Source organism: Otolemur garnettii, unplaced genomic scaffold (genome assembly GCF_000181295.1).
Source record: "Otolemur garnettii isolate 467f Iridium unplaced genomic scaffold, OtoGar3 scaffold00106, whole genome shotgun sequence".
NCBI lineage: Eukaryota > Metazoa > Chordata > Mammalia > Primates > Galagidae > Otolemur > Otolemur garnettii.
In genome coordinates, this window is record NW_003852501.1 from 3,761,854 (window position 1) to 3,762,293 (window position 440).

The window sequence follows — 440 nt, forward strand, 5'->3', positions numbered from 1 at the left end:
AATAGGAAGAATATGTATCAACTCCATCCATGTAAATATAAAAGATGTAAAGTCTCCATATTTTTTATGTCTGAATAGTACTCCATGGTATACATATACCACAGTTTACTAATCCATTCTTAGGTTGTTTCCACATCTTGGCTATTATAAACTGAGCTGCGATAAACAATCTAATGCAAATATCCCTCTGCTTGAGTGATTTTTTTATCTTCGGGGTAGATACCTAGTAATGTGATTGCAGGATCAAATGGAAGGTCTACTTTTAGCTCTTTCAGGTTTCTTCATACTGCTTTCCATAGAGGCTGTTTTAGTTTGCAGTCCCACCAGTAGTGTAAAAGTGTTACCTTCTTTCCACATCCACACCAACATTTGCAGCTTTAGGATTTTGTATGAGGGCTATTCTCACTGGGGTTAGGTGATATCTCAGGGCAGTTTTCATT